We start from the raw sequence: 22271 nt of genomic DNA, 5'->3' as shown, positions 1-22271 counted from the left end.
CGTGACAAAAAAATAAAAAATATAATAAAAACATACGTGTCAGAGTAAACAAAAAAAAATCAAAATCACCCCACCTCCATATCTCTTCTTCTTCACACTTCACCCTCCTCTTCTTCTTCACACCTCACCCATTATCATTGTCTTCTACATTCCTTATCTTTCGTCACAATTCTTTATTTTTTATCACAACCTCCAAGTGTGAGTTAACCAAAAACAACGGAAAACCTTCCTCCGGCCACTACTTCCGTCGTCGTTGGTGAATCTTCCGAACATAAAGACACATACGTAAACCCAATGCAAGCTTTGTTTTCCTCCATTTACTCCCCATTTTGAATCTTGAGCTTCTTCAAAACCCAGAAAGTAAAAGAAGAATCTAGATGAAATTCATGCAGTATTGAACTTTAATTCAATGGAGTTGATAAGAAAATTAAGATTCTTTGGTAAAAAATTAAAATTGATGCTATGTATTTGGATTTTCGATAATTATGGTGGTGATATTTGGTGGTGGGTGACGAAGAAGAATAAGAATTGAAGGTGATATAGTGATGGTGAAGAACAAAGAATCGATAAAGGAGGGTGGCCAAACATGATTAGTCCGGTGAGATGAGAGATGAAGTGGGTTGAAATTTAGTGATGAAGAAGATATAATTATTAGAGAACTTTAATAATTAATTAGTCTAAAATATAGTTAACAAAAGAAAAGTTAATTAATGAAAAACAAAAAGGATATGAAAGATTATAATTTATGACATGGCACTGACGTAGCGCTGATATGTCAACGAATGTGATATACCACATACTGTGAGAGTGGTGTTACACGTTTCAGGGTGGTAGTAAAGTCACTTTTAAGTAGTAAAGGTGTGTAATAGATCGTCATGATACCAGATACATAGGAGAGTGGCGAGGGGAATGAGATGGAGGTGAGCGAGATTTGTCTATTTATTCCAAATACATGAGAATCCATTTGAATACGGTGTATCTAAAATAAATTACACCTAATTTTAACTCTATGTATCTCGAGATACATGTATTTGAATGTATCTGGACGCATCAAAATTTGATAAGATTTGTAATATTGCAAACTAGAGTGTATGTATGTAATTAGCTCCTAAACTAGTGAAATTTCTGTAAGTTTCCCAAAACTACCTTACTAGATATTCATCCATACCATATATAAATTATAATTATATTTTGAAATAATTATGTATCTTACCACTAATTAAGTGTTTCCTACAATATATAGAGGAATAGATACCTAGATACATGTAATTTTGCTATCAGATACATAAAATAGGAGAGAGGCATACGAGATAGAGAGAGAGGCGAGCGAGATAGTCATGCATCCCAGATAAATGTGAATCACACTAGATACCCACTAGATACATATATATATATATATATATATATATATATATATATATATATATGTGTGTGTGTGTGTGTGTGTGTGTGTATCTTATGTGATTCACATGTATCTGGAATATCAGATACATAGGAGAGTGGTGAGCAAGATATTAGGGAGGCGAGAAAGATTTATCTATATATCTCATATAGATGTGAATCCACTTGAATATAATGTATCTAGAAAAATTGATACCTAATTTTGACCTCATCTAGATGTGCTAAAATCTGATAAGATTCGTAATATTCCAAACTAGAGTGTATCTAAGTAATTAGCTCCTAAACTAGAGAAATTTCTGTAAGTTTGAAAAACTTATAGAAATTTCACTAGTTGTAATGACCCCTTCTGATCGTTATAGAAAAGCCAATATGGAAAGATTTGGGCTAGGAAACTTTTGTATAGTAGCTTAAAAATTTCAGGTTAGGCCAGTCTCAGATGAAATTTGAGAAAGGCGAGGTCTAGGGAAACTCAAAAATGGATTGGGTTAATTTCTAAGCTTTGGTTAGATTTTGTATTAGCTAAGATGTTAAGCGGTCTGTAGGATTTTTCGAAAGTGAATTCGGGTGAGCAGAACTCTCGATATCGAACTTGGCGTTAAAGAGTTATTTTAGAATGTCAAGATTCGAGGGTGTGTTACAAAATGGGGGACCTTAGAAAATATTTTGAGTTTCTATCTATGTGCAAACTGCTATAGTAGGTGGGATCCCGCTATGGTGGGGCCTCTATAGAGGGTTAGTGGCTGCTATAGTGAGTCAGTCTCAAATAATGCAGGAAAAGACCCAAAACTACTCATTATTCTACAACTTTATTTTTGGGAAAGAAAAGGGCAACCTACTGCATTTTTCTTCATTTTTTCATCAAATTCTTCGATAAAGTTAAGTTTATTACTCCGCTAACTTGTAATTCAATTCTTATGCCTTAGAATATATGATGGTACTCTTAGGGGAAGGTTTTGACTTGAATTAATGGTGGTAAAAGACTTAGTTTGGATGGGATGATCATGAAATTTTCCTAGATTTAAGCATTAAGTTATTATTCGAGTTTATTTAGGTTATTTTTCATTGATTATGCTATTCTGTAATTATTTTAGACCAAAAATAAATGAAGTCATTATAAAAGGGAAAAGCTCAAGTTCTTTAGAGCGTACAAACTTGTTTTGAAGTAGGTGATGATTGTTGTTTTTCCGTTTATGTTATATGTGCTTGTCAACTATTTTGTTAGTTTTTCATGCATGACATATGATTATGGAAAGGAAAGAGCATGATATAAAATGGTAAATGTTGTCAATCGCATGCAATGAATGTATTTTTTTGAGTGTACAAGTGTGATTGTTGTTTATTGTGGTTGTGATTGTGATGTGTGTTTGATGGTTGGATATAATGACCCGTTAGGTCATTTTAAAAACTAATCTTCTCTTTTTCATAAAAGACCCTTTCCACAAATTTTAAATAGAAATTTTAGACTATTCGATAACTACAATTGATTAGTTGATGGGTGGTTTAGATAATTAATTTAGTTGGTGGGCTAAAATATTAATTTATTTAATATTATACACCACGTTTTTTATTAAAATAAGTTATTAGGGTTTGTCACTTTTAGTACATAACTATTTTATAAAGAAAAGAAAAGAAAGAGAAGGGAGAATAGGAACCTGCGGCCTCAACAATGGAAGAGAAACACGAGCAGGTACTTTGTTGTCAAAATTCTAATGCTTATATCAAGTGATTGTTAGAAATAATTAATCTAAGGAATCTACCATGTGATTTCATGGAAATGATGGCAAGGAATTGGATAATTGCAATAAAAAAATAATGTTGCAATGCACTAGAATGTAAATTCTTTAAATTTGTGGGTCGAATTTTGGTTATGATAGACAAATTAGTGAGGGCTAATTATGGGATAATGATGAGACAATGATTGAAAATTTATGATAGATATAATTGAATTATTTCAAAATGGATTTAAGTTCTGCGAATAAGTTTTTATAGTTACAGTTATTTATTAGTGTATAGGTTAGCTTTAGGTATGTTGTTCTTTTGTAGTTGAATATGATATATAATTATAATTCAAGTTTTGATATATTGAGATAGGTAATTAAATATTAGGTGTATTGTATTATATGAATACTATTAGAGTTATGATATTGGAGGAATTGAGGCTTAACCCTAGGTTTGAATTTAAGAAATATGAGACTTGATAAATTAAGAGACATCAGGATTGAAAATGTGATTATAGATTTGGGTGAGTCTTTGGGTATAGGCTAGACATATAGTAATATATGTGATGTTAGTTTAAAAATCTTACTATGATTATTTATTTGATTAGATTGTGGTGTTTTGAATACTGTTCGGAAAGGGAAGACTCAAGTCCCGGAGTGATTGCTTGATTATTTGAGGCAAGTGAACTTCTAAACCTCAGTTTAAACTTGTAGATGCTAGTATTTTGTTGTTATGTGCGTTGGGGAGTAATGAAAATTAGACTGGGTTATTGACTGTATAATTGACCTTAAAATGAAGGTGATGGGTATAAAATGATAATCTAATGACGTGTATTGGTGTGATTGGTATGATGAGATTATTGACTTATCTTAGACATGTCGAATGACTATATTGATATAAAATATGAAAATTATTGTTGATATCATGCTATTATCTTGAATTATATGAACATGAATTGATTGCATTGGTTGTGATATACTGTGTTAAGACTGAAAATAATATAAAACAAAGGGTCGAACAATACGCTCCATGGCAGGTATTATAAAATAAAAGGGACAGGCCACACGCTCCGTGGAAGGATATATATATTGAGGGGATGGACTACACTCTCCGTGGAAGAATATGTATATTAAGGGGATGGGCCACATGTTCCGTGGCAGGTTACATGGACAGAAATATCCCTCATAGGTTTTGGACTATGATTCAGCAGATATGTACTGTTCGGACAGACATGCATCATTTCATTGCATTGCATTGCATCACACATTTTTGGATATTTGTGAATTCGTGTTTACCCATTATTGCTATGTATATGTTAAAATTGACTTGATATGATTCACTTGATGACACTATTGATAAGTATTCGTGGACTGTATTATTTTTATTGTACAAAGTGTAGAGTTGAGATGGTTTTATGCAGATTGTAGTTAAGGAGGTTCGGTTGGGATGACAGGAGTACTTGTATCTATTGAGCTTTGCTTAGTTTTAGTTGTACGCTTGCTGAGTACCGTATTGTTTGGTACTCACCCCGTGCTTATACACTTATGTAGGTTGTGAGATCGGACCTACTTGATCTCCTAGTGTTTTCTACCACATCCGAGACTATCATTCAAGTGTTGAGGTAGATGTTACATTCATCTAGCAGACACCTCTTACTTTTTTATTATGTTTTAGTCCTATTCTAGAGACAAAGACATTGTGACTGTATTTTATTTTGCACTTTGATAATGTATTAGTGGCTTGTACACGTGACAACTAATCTTGGGGGATTTTGAGATTAGTTACTTATTTTTGATTAAGTTAAACCTTACTTTATTTCATTTACTTCTGCATTTATTTTCTGTTGGATTTTAGGCTGACTTGTGGGTTGAGACGAGTGCCATCACACCCAATCTTGGTCGTGATAAAATGGTATCAGAGCCCAGATTCATAGGTCACACGTGTATATAAACCAAGTCTAAATAGAGTCTTAAAGATTGGTACGGAGACGTTTGTACTTATCTTCGAGAGGTTATGAAGACTGTTAGGAAATATCTTCACCTTTTGATTCTTTATTGTGCGTCCTTGATTCGATCTATTTTCTATCGCTTCACTCTGTTCTCTGACTTATAGTGGTGACTCGTGCTTGATTCTATGTGCATGCAGTTAAAATGTCATCACGTGGTATAGATCTGATTTTGAGTTGGAAGTAATAGACTTATGGAAAGGATGTGTGGTGAGATTTGTAATGCGCGGTGATTTGAAAAGAGTGAGTAAGGTTATGATTCAATAATGTACTTTGAGGATATAGTATAGGAAGAGGAACAATGGTTTGAATGATTAAATGAACGTCTTATATTCCTGGATAGTGATTAAGCATCAAGAATGATGCTTGTGTGGCCTACTCGATGTTTGAAGTAGTTCTACAATTGAGAATGGTATAATTAGGAGAATGACTATTTTGTGAGCACTGTGACTTTGGAGACTACAGTCCATGAAGTTCATCGTGAAAGAATGAGTTACATAGTGTGTGATGAGGATGATTTTATGCCAATCGAGATTAAATTTTCTATGGTGGTTTGATAGGGTGGATGTATATCAGGAAGGGTTATTATAAGTCTAATACCGTGGTATTTGTGATTATTTGGTTAGGGTTATGAGTTATATTGCTTTTGTTATTGCCTGGCCTAGAAAGGGTACATATCGCTTTCGGCTGGAGACTGAAATGCTTTGGTAATTTATGGAAGTCACGTAATGGGTAGGAAGGTATAGACTATTTAGGTACAATCTTTTTGGTGGGTCTGATGTATTTTAGTGGTGGATCTATCAAACTTTCATGGTGTGGTACTAGTGGTATACAAAAATCTGCTCATATGAAGAGATTTGATGTTGCATTCACATTTGAAAAAACAACTAGTTTGTTACTACGGACACTTGGGTTAAGCATTGTTTATAAAGAAGATTTTAGTGGTGGATTTTGGTATGATTAATGTGTTTAGGTTGTGAAGTGTATCCCAAGAATTCTAAGTGAGGACTTGTAATTTAACTGTAAACTCCAAGGGAGTGGATCGATATCAAAATGATAAGCTTATGGATAAAGGAAGTAGAAGTGAATATAATTGTGTGAAGGCAATTAAGAATTTTAGTGAGAGTGCGTATAAAATTGGATTAGTCCTTTGAATTTTGTTGGTATAACTGGGTTTAAGGTGTCTTGTCGATTGAGAAGGTTGACTTCGAGATGATGGCAATGGTTACTAAGCATAACGGTAATAAGAATTTGTGATGGATTATGATCAGGATGCAACCATACATTGAGGATTTTTGATTAAATAGATTCAATATGATAATAATGACTTGCATGTATCTAAATTGCAGTTTTCTACTATTTTCTAAGTAGCATGGTTGTATGGAAAGTCATAGAATGTGTTGAGACACCGCTCAAATAGAATTGAAAGAATCTAGAATCATAAATGAAAATAATTAGTGGAATGTAGTTTAGCCTTCAAAATAAGGAAAGAACAATGATATTTACTCTGGTTGTAAGGGCCGAATGTATCTTCAGAGACAGTGGAGAATTAAATTCAGTGACACATGGTTCTGTTTATTTTGCTCTGGTTATGATGGCAGTATTATGTGTTATTCATATGGGTTAACAATTATTGGATAAGATTTGGGAAATAAGTCTATAGGCGTTTCACTCAAGTGTGGTAATAAGTTCTTTTGTGGTTTCGAGTTTAGTAACTGGTATAATTAAATTTTAACGAAGGATATGATAAGATCAATGGAGAGGTGATCAATGATAGCTAAGATACGTGACTTCATAAAGGTCTTCAAGGTATGAGCTAGTGTTGATAGATAACGGAATTGGGTTACATGGATGGAATTTAAAATTTAAGTTATTCATTGCAACTCTACATTATCGTGGTAGGTTTCGCCAAAGTATAGATCAGTAAGGTGAAAATTGATCAATCATGTGGGGTATTGAGCAATTGAAAGGACTTGTGCAGGGTTTGGATCGTAGAGTTTATTGTTTTTTATCATTAAAAGGCCTAAGAAAGGTCTTCACTTAAAGTTTTAATTTAAAAGATGAGGTAAAAGGTCATGAGTTGTTGGTCAAAGAATAAGGTTGGTAAACGAGTTAGCAAAAGGAAAACAAGTCTGGTATATTAAGTAGTTCAAAGTATTTGGAATTTGCATCATGGGAAGCATCTAAGAAATGAGAAGAAATAAGACACCATGTGTAGATCCTTAATTCAAAGTTGAAGATTGTATGAATTTTCGCCCTTATATTTAGATATGACTATACAATGTAGATTGGTTAGACACAGACTTATGAGGGATGTAACAATGAATTTTCTGAAGGTTTGGTTTTAGTTTGAGTGAAAAACAGTGAGGTATCAAAAATTATGTATTTTATGTGGGGTTAGATTCTCAAATTATGGTAGGCGACTTATGGATACACTACAAGATGGGATATAGTTCTTCATGGTTATTAAGGATTTCGAATTAAATTGATACTACTCTAGTGATGGGTTATACAGACTATTGTGATGCGTTACATAGACACTAGAGGGTAAATAGAGGCTATGTATTCATAGTATATAGAATTATTCGGGTGACCAAGAATTTCTCTAAGTTTTGGTATAAGGTATATGATGGTTTGAATGGTAGTTAAAACTTGGTATGTAAAAGATTATGTGGAGTTGACATTGGGTGTGATTTAATATTTTTACCTAGATGAGAAAGTACTATCAGATTTAAAATTAGTGTTATCAGCTTTGGGTGTGACCCGTATCTATCATGGAATGTTTAAATGGGAAGACATGAGGCCATAGTTTGAAATATTTGGAGGTGACAATCTGTTGCTAAGAAACTTTGATGCTAATAATGGTTTAAGAGTAAGGTAAATGACTGGTGTGGTTATGATGTATTAAGATGTTGGTTTTAGTGAAATATTCTGAGAAATATGTGGGGTTTGATAAATCGAGTAGTGTGTACAATTGCAATGGAGAACATGCTGGTTGATTGTGGATAGCTAAATATTAAAGAGATGAGGTCAGATGAATGGAAATGTTTGATATGGGCATTATGGAAAGAGTATTTTGTGTTCTTCGACCTTGGTTTCGTGAATGTTTATGTGACCACCTACTTCGTTCTGGGTATGATTTAGAGTATGATTTTCTACCTATGACCACGTGTGTTTCCACTTCTGTGGATAGATCCCTAGTGGTGGATCGGGTGTACCGATCCTGCGATGTCCCTTTTGATATGGTAGGATGCTTGTGCAAACTTGGTTATTTCAATTATGGCAGATTTGGTGTTGTTTGGGATTGTTGAAGTATAACAGGGTATTATATGCACAATTTTGCTTATGAGAATTTATAGAAGAGCTACCATGAATACTTACGGTTGTTCGACTGTCTTAAAATTCATCTCTCGTCGAGGTTAATTTTTGGCTATGTATGATAGAATATGGGGACCATTAGATCTAATTCTACCACTTTTAAGGATTGTTTACAATCACAACTACTGATCTAGCACTTTTGATAGTATTGTCAAAGATTCAATATTGCTTGTTGAGTGGTTACTCGATCATTTTCTTCTTTGGGTTAAATAAATATAATTCTCCCATAATGAATACACGATTTCTAAAGATTAATTTTTTATAACTTAAGCTTGTGGAAAGATTTGGTTGTGAGAATGAAATCTTGACAAGACCTGTGATGGGTTGCACATTATAAGTGTGAGGTGGTTGTTCAAGTTCGCTTCTAATCGTAGTCGGTATTGATTCAAAATTTTATCGTGGTTATGTGAGAAAATATTGTACTTGGTGGTTGTGTTATGATTTAGTGAGTTTCATTTCAGATTGGATTCATGGGTTATTTAGTGGCATGGTAATCAATCCTGATTTATAAATCTGTCAAAGTTTGATTCGAAAGTTCAGCTCTTAGTAGTTGATCTTGATGGAATGGTCTTAAGGAGGAGCTCACTTGGAGAGATGAACGCCGACTCTGGAAGATCATAGCTCAGTCTTTTGATAACGTCGGTTATTCTCCCTTTTTCTTCTTTATGTTTGAGGACGAACATGGTTTTTAGTGGTGGATAATATAATGACCCGTTAGGTCATTTTGAGAACTAATCCTCTCTTTTTCATAAAAGACCCTTTCCATAAATTTTAAATGGAAATTTTGGACTATTCGGTGACTACAATTGATTAGTTGATGGGTGGTTTAGATAATTAATTTAGTTGGTGGGCTAATTTAGTACATAACTATTTTATAAAGAAAAGAAAAGAAAGAGAAGGGAGAATAGGAACCTACGGCCTCAACAATGGATGAGAAACACGAGCAGGTACATTGTTGTCAAAATTCTAATGCTTATATCAAGTGATTGTTAGAAATAATTAATATAAGGAATCTACTATGTGATTTCATGGCAATGATGACAAAGAATTGGATAATTGCAATATAAAAAATTAGATGTTGCAATGCACTGGAATGTAAATCCTTTAAATTTGTGGGTCGAATTTTGGTTATGATAGATAAATTAGTGAGGGCTAATTTTGGGATAATGATGAGACAATGATTGAAAATTTATGATAGATATAATTGAATTATTTCAAAATGGTTTTAAGTTCTGCAAAGAAGTTTTTATAGTTACAGTTATTAGTGTATAGGTTAGCTTTAGGTATGTTGTTCTTTCGTAGTTGAATATGATATATAATTATAATTCAAGTTTTGATATATTGATATAGGTAATTAAATATTAGGTATATTGTATTATGTGAATAACACTATAGTTAGAAAATGACAATCTAATGACGTGTATTAGTGTGATCGGTATGATGAGATTATTGACTTATCTTAGACATGTGAAATGACTATATTGATATAAGATGTGAAAATATTGTTGATATCATGCTATTATCTTGAATTATATGAACATGATTTGATTGCATTGGTTCTGATATACTGTGTTGAGACTGAAAATGATATGAAATAAAGGGGTAGGGTCACATGTTCTATGGCACGTATTATAAAATAAAAGGGTTGGGACACACGCTCCGTGGCAGGATATGTATATTCAGGGGATCGGCCACACGCTCCGTGGAAGGATATGTATATTAAGATGATGGGTTGCATGCTCCGTGGCAAATTACATAGACAGAAATATCCTCCACAGGTTTCGGACTATGATTCAGCGGATGTGTACTGTTAGAACAGACATGCATCATTTCTTTGCATTGTATTGCATCGCTTATTTTTGGATATTTATGAATTTGTGTTTACCCCTTATTGGTATGTATATGCTGAACTTGACTTGATATGATTCACTTGATGAGACTATTGATAGGTATTCGTGGACTGTATTATTTTTATTATACAAAGTGTAGAGTTGGGCTAGTTTTATGGTAGTTGTAGTTAAGGAGATTCAGTTGGGATGATAGTAGTACTTGTATCTATTGAGCTTTGCTTAGTTTTAGTTGTACGCTTGTTGAGTACCATATTGTTTGGTACTCACCCCTTGCTTCTACACTTATATAGGTTGTGAGACTGGACCTGCTTGATCTCCTAGTATTTTCTACCACATCCGAGGCTATCATTCGAGTGTTGAGGTAGTTATTACATCCATCTAGCGGACACCTCTTACTATTTTATTATGTTTTAGTCCTATTCTAGAAACAAAGATATTGTGACTGTATTTTCTTTCATACTTCGGTAATGTATCAGTGTCTTGTACACGTGACAACCAATCTTGGGGGATTTTGAGATTAGTTACTTATTTTTAATTAAGTTAAACCTTGCTTTATTTTATTTACTTCTGCATTTATTTTTTGTTGGGTTTTAGACTTACTTATTTCGGTGGGTTGAGACGAGTGCCATCACACCCAATTTTGGGATGTGACATTGGATTGGGTACCATGCCAGTGCATATTAATGGTTGGATCAAGTACCACACCGGTACATAGTAATGATTGAATCGGATACCACATCGGTACATATTAATGGTTGGATCGGGTACTACGTAGGTTCATACTAATGGTTGGATTGGGTGCCACGCTAGTACACTAACTAATAATTGGCCTGGGTACCATGCTGGTACACTAACAGTTTGTATATGGGTTCCATGAGAGAACCGAGTTGATTGTTGTACTATGATTTTTTCATGTTTATTGTGCATATCAATTCGGAACTAGGACTGGAAGTCCGAGCTATGCTGTAATTGTGATGTAATTGTATATTATCTGTTTTACTAAGTTGTGGTTGCCTGTTCATATTTTGTATGATTGAAACTGGCCATATGATCCTACTAGTACACGATGGTTTGTCTACTGATACTTCACTTTCTCTTTCTTTGTTGAGTACATATTATATGCAGACGGCTACCACGAGACCTAAACTATGAGACCTCTGTTATTTGAATCCAAGTGTGAGCTATTTTATTTAGGCTGTCATGGGTTCCTTCTTATTTCTTAATCTGTTCATTTGAACTCTGGCTATTTAGATGTTATGGATTTATGTTTTCTTGCTTGGGGTTGCATTCCATATTCTAGACTTTGTTAGAATATTGGTACTATGAGTTTTAGGTTCTATGGTTTTTTTTATTCCGCAGATGATTTTTATAATGGTTTTTTTATGGGGATTAAATTTGTTATTATTTTAACTATTATTTTTAAGATTGGTTTCCTTTTTAAATGAGTTAATCGGTTAAGTATTGGGTTAGAGTTTTGTTCTCCCACCGAAGAGTTAGTGTGGGTGTCACTCATAGCTGGTTAGGTCGTGACACTAATTTAGAAGCTAATTACTTAGATACACTCTAGTTTGTAATTTATGAATCTTACAACATTTATTGTGTGTCCTGATATATCTAGATATATGTATCTCAAGATACACAAGTCAAAATTATCTGTAATTTATTCTAGATATACTATTTATAAGTGAATTCGTATGTATCTAGATATATAAACAAATCTCGATTGCCTCCCTCATATTTCGTTCACCACTCTCTTATGTATCTGGTATCCCAAATACATACAAATCACGCCAGATACATATAGTACATGTATCTGGTGTGATTTACATGTATCTAGAGTACATCACTATCTCGCTTACCTCTGTCCCTATTTTTAGTATATTTGGTAGCGAAAATATATGTATCAATGTGTATCTTCTTCAATATTTAGTAGAAAACTCTTAATTAGTGGTAAACTATGTAATTATTTAAATATATAGGTAGAAAATATATATGATATGGATGTATGACTAATAAAATAGTTTTTCAACTTACCAAAATCCCACCAGTTTAGAAACTAATTCCTTAGGTACATTATAGTCTGTAATATTAAGAATCTTACTAGATTTTAGTGCGTCCAGATAAGTCTAGACGTATGTGTCTCAGGATATATGAGATTAAAATTAGGTTTAATTTATTTTAGGTGTACTGTATCTAAGTAGATTCACATATATCTAGGATGTATAGATAAATCTCGCTCGCTTCCCTTATTGTATGGCTCCGACAGAGTTGAAAGATCAAAATTCAACTTCACGAACTTGTAGGTAAGGGATTCATTCGTCCTAGTGATTTGCCTTGGGGTTCTATGATCTTGTTTATGAAAAAGAAGTATGGTAGTATGAGGATGTATATAGGCTGCAGACAATCCCAAGTTTTCAAAGTGCGAATTTTGGTTTACTTCAATTACTTTTTTAGGGCATGTGGTCTCAGTTAAAGGGGTGATAGTCCCAAAAAATTGAGGCAGTTAAGAGTTGGGTCTGGCTCAGCTCTTGACTGAGGTTAGGAGATTTTTAGGTCTTGCCACTTATTATCGTAGGTTTGTCAAGAACTTTGACTCCATTTCTACTTATTTGAAAAGATTGACCTAGAAAGAGGTACCATTTGTATGGTCTGATAAGTGTGAACAGAACATCCAACAGCTCAAGACACTTATGCCTACCGCTTCTATCCTAACATTGTTGGTTGAAGGTAATGATTTCATTGTGTTTTCTGATGCTTCATATTTGGGTTTAGGTGCTATGTTAATATAGGATATGAATGTTATAGTTGTGCTTTGAGGCAATTGAAGCCTCACGAGAAGAACTACCCCACCCATGATTTGGAGTTGACAACAATGGTATTTGTATTTAAGATCTGGCGACACTATCTCTATGGTGTCAGGTGTAAAATCTAACAAACCATCGCAGCCTGTAGCATGTGTTTACATAAAAGGATTTGAATCTGAGACAAAGGCGATAGATGGAGTTATTCAAAAAATTATGTTGTAGCCATCCATTATCATCTTAGTAAAGCCAATGTGGTGGTAGACGCATTGATCCGGAAGATGGTCAACATGGACAGTTTGGCTTGCTTGAGGAGTGTCTAAGCATTGGCTAGAGATATTCAAACTTTAGCATCCAATTTCATACAGTTGGTCATTTCAGAAGAGAGTGGAGTATTGGCGAGTATTGAAGTTTATCCCACATTTATGGAGAAAATCAAGGCCAAACAGATTAAGGATGAGCAATTGAATAAGCTTCGAAACAAGGCAGTATCTGGCGAGGCTTCAAATACCATACTTGACGCGTGTGTAGTGTTGTGTTTTAGAGGGAGAATTTTTGTCCCTCGTGTAGATTATTTGGTTTAGTATGTGTTGGCAAAACCTTATGGTTCTCAGTACTCGATTTATCTAGGCGTAACCAAAATATACCAAGACTTGAAAAAACTTTATTTTTGGCCTGGGATGAAGAGGGACATAGTGGAATATGCATCTAAGTGTCAAAATTATTAGTAGGTGAAATATGAGAACCAAAGGCCTGTGGGATTGCTTCAAAGAATGCTCATTCTTGAGTGGATTTGGGAAGGATATCTATAGACTTTGTGCTGGGTCTTCCTAAGACCTTAGGAAAATATGACTCAATTTAGGTCATCATGGATAGGCTGACTAAATCATCCCACTTCATTCCAATCAGGGTAGACTATAACTCCCAGCAGTTGGCCAAGATTTACGTCAAGGAGATAGTGAGGTTACATGGGGTGACCCTTTCTATCACTTTAGACAGAGGTACATAGTTTAATTCTAAATTCTAAGGCAAGTTGCATGATGAGTTGGGTACCCAGCTCACCTTTATCACAACATTTAATCATTAGATGGATGGTCAGTCATATAGGACGGTTCAGGTGTTGGAAAACATGCTAAGAGCATATGTTATTGATTTTAAATTCTAGGGCAAGTTACACGATAAGTTGGGCACCCAGCTTACCTTTAGCACAACATTTAATCCTTAGATGGATGGTCAGTCAGAGAGGACGGTTCAAGTGTTGGAAAATATGCTAAGAGCATATGTATTGATTTTGGGTGCGATGGGGATCAGTTCTTACCGTTGTGTGAATTCTCATACAACAACAATTATCATTCCCGTATTGGCATGGCACTATTTGAGGCACTTTACTTAAAAGGATATAGATCGTCCATAGGATGGTTTAAGTCTAGTGAAATAAAGCCTTTAGGTGTCGACTTGGTAAGAGAAGCTCAGAAAAAGGTGAGAGGTATACAAACCAAGTTGTTGGCAGCCCAGAGCAGACAAATGGAGTATGCAGATTGTAAGGTAAGGGACATGGCATTTTAGGTTGGTGAACAGGTTCTATTGAAAGTTTCACTAATGAAGGGAGTAATGAGGTTCAGAATGAAGAGTAAGCTTAGGCCTCAGTATATCAGTCCATTTGAGGTTCCTGAATATGTGGAGCCAGTAGCTTATATGTTAGCATTGCCGCCTAGTTTTTTCGAAGTTCATCCAGTTTTCAATCTATCTATGTTGAAAAAATACCAAGGTATGGGGAGTACATTATCAAATGGGATTCGGTCTTGCTAGATAAGGACCTTTAGCACAATGAGGAGTCTGTTGCTATTCTTGATCAGGATGTCCAAAAGTTAAGGACTAAAGAAATCAGATCATTAAAAGTTCAATGAAAGTATCATCAGGTTAAGGAATTCACTTGGAACCAAGAAGGATATGCGAGACAAGTACCCTCACTTATTTTAGGATTTAGGTAATACATCTACTTAATTTAGCTCGTGTTTTCTTGTTTGATCATTCAGGGACAATCGATGGGTGAATTGGTATTTATAATAATGGCTATTTATATCATTAGGGGTGAGTTAATCATAAAACATACTGAGTGAGAAATCTTCTAGGTTGGGGATTTGAAAAATTCATGCTAAGCTAGACTCGGATGAAATATGAGCATAGTGAAGTCTAGGAAAATCCGAGAAAGTATTGGATAAAATATCTAAGTTGAATCTATTTTATCTTTTAGCTAAGATATTAAAGAATTTATAGGACTTTTGGAGGTGAATTCGGGTGAGTACAACACCTGATATTGAACTTGGTGTGAAGAGGTTGATTTGGAATGTCAAGATTTGAAGGTGCATTGTGAAATGGGAAATTTTGGGAGGATTTTCGAGGTTCTGTCTCAAGTCAACCGCTATGCTCTTTAGAGGATAGAGAAATTCCTGCTATTGCAGGAAGTTCTACTACGATGACAAAGCTAGAATGGGATTGGGCTACTATGTCAGGGTAAGTCATAGTAAATGTAGAAAATTCCTCAAAATCACTCATTCATACTCAAGAATATTTTGGAGAAGTGTAGAGACTACTAAGGGATAATTTCATCATTTTTTATTCAGTATTCTTCATAAAGGTAAGTAATTCATTTCCCCAACTTGGTACTTCAATCATATGCCTTAGAAATGGACCCTAGGGAAGGGTTTGAGCTTAACCTAAGGTAGAAAAATCCAATGTAGCAAGTATTATGGGGAGTAAAACCTTGGGGTTTTGATTAAAAAATATTTATTCATGATCATATTACTGTAATTCATTAGTGTAACCACAAAGTCGGTAATTATTGGTGGGAAATCCCAGAATTGGGCGGGATGATCAAGAGATTGGCATGGGGTTTGGGTTATAATCTGGGTTATTTAGGCAATTTGAGGTTGATTCTGTGTTTTATTATTGTTTTTACCAACATCAAGCTAAAACTTCACAAAAGGGGAAGGCTCAGGTTCAGCTGAGCATTCAGCTTGATTCGAGGTAGGTGATGCTTGAATTGTTTTCAATCTATATTACATGTGTATGTTAATTGTTTCATTAGTATTGCTTGTACAATACGTGCTTTAGGGAATAAAGGAATGAAGGTTAACAAATATCTTATTGTCAATCTCATCCAATGAACTTGTCTTAATTGCTTGTGGTGTTACAAGTGTGGTTGTGATTGTGTGATAACTATGATTTATTTATTGGCTCAAGTACCATGCTTGGTATAAATAATCAGCTCGCTAGGGTACAATGCCTAGTATTGATTAGTGGTTAGCTTTGGTACCACGCACGATACTAGTTACTATATAGTTAGCTCGAACACCACACTTGGTACATATTTTATTGTTCTCATCTATGTTGGTTCCATGATTGAATCGGTTTATTCTTGTGATGATGTTGCTTCATGGGATTGTTGCGTAAGATTGGTGATTGAGAGTCTTGTTGTATTGTTGACTTGGTTTATACTTGTGTTTTCCTATATTTACTATGTTATAGTTATGTATGTGTTCATATTTTATATTTTGGAGCTGGCCGATAATCCTACTAGCACATTGTTATTCTTGTGTATTGATACTGCACTTGCTCTTTCTTTATTGAGTACAATGCATATTCGGGCATTTGTTGCGCACCTTAGTTGTGAGTCCCACATTTTCAAATCTAAGGGTGAATTGCTTCGTCCGAGCTACCATGGATTCATCTTTTCTTTATAGTCTATTTTCCAGATTTAGAATCTTTTATTTTTGGGATTGCATCCCTGTATTTTAGATTGTGTTGATATTTTTGTACACATTTTTAACTTCTAGGGGAATAATTTCTGTGAATGTTTTTTTATAATGATGTTAATTATAAATCCTGGTTATATAATTAAAACTGTTGTTGTAAAATTGTTAGTTTTTATGTATTGGCGTAGATAATTGGTTCTCCCATTGGGATTTTATTATGGGTGCCTTTCACGATGGTTTAGGTCGTGACAATTGAATATAGATGAGAGTATAACTTTGGTCAGCTTTCTTTTTGAAAGCAAAAGAGACGTGGATTTCTGCCTCTCAAATCTAACAAAGGAACACAAGCAAGAAGTCAACACAAGAAACAATTAAGTAAAGAGAGATGACAAAAAGAATGCAAATTTCTAACTTAAATTATAGATTTGATTCATATATTGTATGGATTTATAGTCAGTGTGAGTGTTGAAGAATTTGGGATAAGAAGATAGAGTGATCCAAAATTTTCACTAATAGAGTGAATACATTATAAAATTTGTGTAATGACAGTTCTCATCCTTTAAAGTATCCAAAAAGGAAGAATGAGTTGGAAAAAAAGGTTATTCTAGTTTGTTTTAAGCACAAATATGGATAATGTTAGGAATAACTTTGAATGAATAAAGGGTCTGGTAGGTCGGTATTATAATGGACTAATTGAATTACTCAAAGCATAAGTAAATATAATTTGACAAAGTGGGAATCATTCATGATATAATGTGGGTTGGGTATTTTAGTTTATTATGAATTAGCCTAAATGAGATTTTAACACGAGATTATGATGTGACTATAGATTAATTGGAGGGATTCATACAGATTGCTTGAGGTGACAAACTTGGTATTTCGACACGAATATTGTGAGTAGTAATCTTATCACAATTTATGTTTTATAATATTTATGATTTATACATGGTTTTTAAAGTGAATGTGTTATCAAATATTTTGAATTTGCATGTGGGACAAAAATTTTACTTGAAACCCAAGCTTTCTCCTCTTGAATCCTTGCTCTAAGTTTTAAGAATTAATATGGAAGTATTAGGGTCGAACTAAACTGATAAAGACCTTTATTGCATTCTAAACGTCGAGGATTAGAATTAGAAAGGATGGAAAAAGACTGAACTAACCCTCATTAAAAACTATTGAAGGACATCTATAAGGTCATCTAGTGGTCTGAAGAAGCTTGTATAGGCTGTAGAAGCCCCTTGTAGAAGAATGGCAGAGTTTTGGAGTTTCTGAGTTTTTGGGTTTACAAACCCTTTTTATGAGTCATAAATTCCTTTATGGGTTATCCTGTTCAATTGTAGAAAATATACTGAGGGAGTGGGGTTCTATGACCTTGATCTACAAATTCAATCTATGGTTCACAAATACTTGTAAAAGCCATAAAAAGGCTTCTAAAAGTCAAAAGGAATAACGGGTCCGTAGAATGGTCTATGACATGTAAACAAGACTCATCCCGTACACATGAAGTTTCTAAGTTTCAGAACTTGATATACGGATCAAGTCTATAGATCGTAAATGATTCTACGATTTGTAGACTTTATCCATAGAAAGTTGAAGGAAGTTTCACTAAGTCTGAGTAAGAAGTATGAGCCTGATCTAATTCTGTAAATGCTGCTCATGATTCTCAATTTTTGCAGAATTCTTAAGGTTTTTTTTTATCTTATCTAAATTAAGATTTTTGGGGTGTTACAATATCTCCCTCTTGGGATTTTTCATCATCGAATGATGGCCAAGAGAGGAAATTATCTAAGACATTAATGCAACACAAAAACTGAAATACTCAAGCACATGAATATATACTGAATCTAAGATAGGAAAAGGAGTATTACTTTCAACATCAACACTAGGAGGAACTAATAGATGAGGGTATCTAGCTTTAATATATTCTTCAGCTTTCCAAGTATCCTCTTCACAAAACTGATTTCTCCATAAAATTTTGATTGATGTAACCTCTTTGGTTCTCTTGCGAACCTGACGATCAAGAATCAGAATCAGAATCTAATCAAAGGACAATCTATCCTTCATACCAATACTTTCTATAGGCACAATGAGTGAAGGATTACTTAAGCACTTCTTGAGCATAGAAATGTGAAACACCGAATGGACTGCCTTTAATTTTGATGGTAGTCCTAACTCATAAGCCACATTGCCAACCCTCTTTGAAATTCAATAGGGACCAATATAATGGGGACTGATTTTCTCTTTCTTCCAAAAACTCATAAAACCCTTCATGGGTAAAACCTTTAAGTAAACTCAATTATTCACCTCAAATTCTAAATCTCTTCGCCTAACATCAGTGTAGGATTTCTGATGACTCTGCGTAATTTCCAACCTCTCTTAAATAATCTTTACCTTGTCCATATATTGGTGAACTAAATCTGGTCCTATTAACTCTGTTTCATCCATTACGAACCAATCAATCAGAGATCTACACCTTCTCTTATAAAGAGCCTTATAAAGGGTCATTTGAATGTTGGAGTGATAATTGTTGTTGTAGAAAAAATCTATGAGAGGCAATTGGTCGTCTCAATTACCTTTGAAATCAAGGACACAAGCCCTCAATATGTCCTCTAGAGTCTGAATTATATGCTCTGCCTGACCATCTGTCTGCGGATGAAAAGAGGTACTAAGGCTCATCTTTGAATTTAAACCTTTCTAGAACAACTTCCAAAACATGGCAGTGAACTGAGCCCCCTTATCTAAAATAATAGACAATAGGACTCCATGAAGTCTAAATATATCAGAGATGTACAATATGGCATAGTCCTCTGCTGAATCTGTAGTCTTAACTGGAAAGAAAGTTGATTTAGTCATCCAATCTACAACCCCTAAATCAAATTGTATTATCGATGAGATCGCAGTAAGCTTGTAATGAAATTCATGTTGATCATCTCCTATTTCAAGTCGAGACGTTCTATGTTCTGATCCCTACCACATGGTCTTTGGTGCTCACCTTTGACTTTCTGACAATTCGGTCACTTAGAAAAAGAATCTGCAATGTCTCTCTTCATTCCATTCCACTAGTAAACATTTTGGTGGAACCTAGATGGATCAAATATTTGGAACTATAGGCCTCCGTCCTGACCCTACCTTATAGACCGTTAATATTTGGAACACACAAACTAATTTCATATCTCAACACACCATCTTCCCTTTGTTCAAAAATCATAACCTTATGCTTATGAACATCTTCCTTTAACTAAAGTAGGATAGGGTATTTTTCTTGATTTTCCTTCACTTCCACCACTAATTATTATTCAACTCTATTTTAAACAACAACACCACCTTCATCAAAGTCTATAAGGCAAACTCCTAATCGTGCAAGTATATGCACTTCATTAGCCAATTCTCTCTTTCCTTCCTCTATATGTGCGATGCTACCCATGGATAACATGCTAAGAGAATCAACAATCATATTAGCCTTATCTGGGTGATAGAGAATACTCATGTCATAATGTTTAAGCAGCTCAAGCCATCTTCTCTCCCAAAGGTTTAGCTCCTTCTATCTGAAAACATATTGAAGGCTCTTGTGGTCAGTGAACACATCCACATGCATTTCATAGAGATAGTGATGCCATATCTTCAATGCAAATACTACTGACGTCAACTCGAGATCATGAGCTGAGTAATTTCTTTCGTGAATTGTATGTTGTATAGAGGCATAAGTTACAACTTTACCTTTCTGCATCAGAACATAACCAAGTCTAACTATGGACGCATGCAGAACAATAAATGATGATACCCTTTGTACCCTCTAGTAGGGTCAACACTAAAGCAGTAGTCAAATGAGTTTTTAATTCATGAAATCTTTTCTCACAAGCTTCAGACTATTGAGACTTAGTCTTATTCTAAGTCAACTTAGTTAATGAAGATGAAATAGATGAGAATCTTTCTACAAACCTTCTGTAATAACCAATCAAACTCAAGAAACTCCTTATGTCGGTGGGGGATGTGGGTCTGGGCCAATTCTTCACTATCTCTATTTTTTGTGACTCAACTTGGATATCTTCTTGGGATAATATGTAGCCTAGGAATGCCATAGATTCCAACCAAAATTCACAATTTTAAAACTTGGAGAATAATTCCCTATCTTAGGAGTCTGGAGGACTATTATGAGACAAATGGAATGATCCTCCTTACTCCTAGAGAAGATCAAGATGTCATCAATGAATATAACAACAAACATGTCCAGATACTGCTTAAATCATCTATTGATGAAATCCATGAATGCTTCAAACCAAAAGAAAAAACAAGGAACTCATACTAACCATTGCGGGTTCTGAAAGTTATCTTTGAGATGTCAACTTCTCTTACCTTCAATCAATGATAGCCGAATTCGAGGTCTATCTTGGAAAAACAAATAGCACTCTGAAGTTGGTCAAATGGGTTATCGATTCTAGAGAGTGGATACTTATTCTTTATGGTGACCTTAATTAATTAAAGATAGTCAATACACATTCTAAAGAAACCATCATTATTTTTCACGAATAAGATAGGATCACCCCAAGACGAGACGTTGGTTTTGATGAAACTCTTACCAAAAAGATCTTTCAACTGCTCTTTAACTCTTTCAACTCCACTAAAGCCATTCTATATGAAGGAATAGAGATAGGTTAATTATCGGGAAGGACATCTATCCTAATGTCTATCTTCATTTTAGGAGGGACTCCAAGAAGATCATCGAGTAAGACTTTTGGAAACTCATTCACAACTGAAACTGAATGAAGGGATGGTGTCTCAATACTAAAGTCTCTAACTTGGACAATGTGACAAATACATCTCTTGGAAATGAACTTCATATCCATAAGGTATGAAATGATATGATACTTAGGTACTACTGGACTAGCTTTCCACTCTAAGACTGAGATGGTATAATCTAACTAGACGAAGTCAGCTATGGTGTCTCTATGATGGATTGAGATGGTACAATCTCGATAAACACTCCTAGCTAGAAAAGACTCACCAATAGGAGTAAAAATACTGAAAGGCTGCGTTTGGGGTCAATCCCAAACTTCATGGTTATATAGAGAGTCATAAAAGACAAGTTTGCACCTGGATCAAGTAAGGCATAAATATCATAGAGAAGACTTTAAGCATACACGTGATGATAGCTGGTGAGTTCTCATAATCTTAGAGAATAGCCATAGCATACAAGCGATTTAAACCTTCACCTGTTCCTAAAGTAGCACCTATTGAGAAACCCTGCTTGATGGAGCCTCTGAAGAAGACTGGACCTTATTTCCCCCATTACCTTGCTTCTACATTGGACTGTCTTCGAAAATGACTCATTTTTCCACACTTGTAGCAACCACTAGTGTCGTCA

This window comes from Solanum dulcamara, chromosome 7, assembly GCF_947179165.1.
Source record: "Solanum dulcamara chromosome 7, daSolDulc1.2, whole genome shotgun sequence".
In the NCBI taxonomy this organism is placed as follows: Eukaryota; Viridiplantae; Streptophyta; class Magnoliopsida; order Solanales; family Solanaceae; genus Solanum; species Solanum dulcamara.
This window is presented reverse-complemented; position numbering follows the sequence as displayed.